Genomic DNA, 466 nt, shown 5'->3' on the forward strand with positions numbered 1-466 from the left:
AGAAATAAAAACAATCGAACAACAGAATAATGGGTCATACATTTACTGAAAATCCATACAAATTGATAGATATGACATGGTAATGCTGCACAGGCACACATTCACACACACAAGTATCCATGCATGTGTATGTGCTTGCATGTATATATATATATATATATATTTTTATTTATATATCGTATATATACCCACACACATACACCTCCTTCGTTTTCTCTCTCTCTCTCTCTCTCCCCTTTCATTTCAATGTCAGCCTCATCAATTGATCTAAGACCTTCTCTCAAAAAAAAAAAAGAAAGGTGGACACAAAATGAAAGGAAGGAAAAAGTATTGTCTGAAATATTTAAAGAAATCAATAAATAATCTTTGTTAGTCAAACTCTAAGCGAGCAGAAGAACAAAAGGTGAAGAATTGCTGAAACTAAGGTGATTCAGAAAGGAATTTTTTTTTTTTTTTTTTTTTTTTT

Source organism: Octopus bimaculoides, chromosome 21 (assembly GCF_001194135.2).
Source record: "Octopus bimaculoides isolate UCB-OBI-ISO-001 chromosome 21, ASM119413v2, whole genome shotgun sequence".
Classification (NCBI taxonomy): Eukaryota; Metazoa; Mollusca; class Cephalopoda; order Octopoda; family Octopodidae; genus Octopus; species Octopus bimaculoides.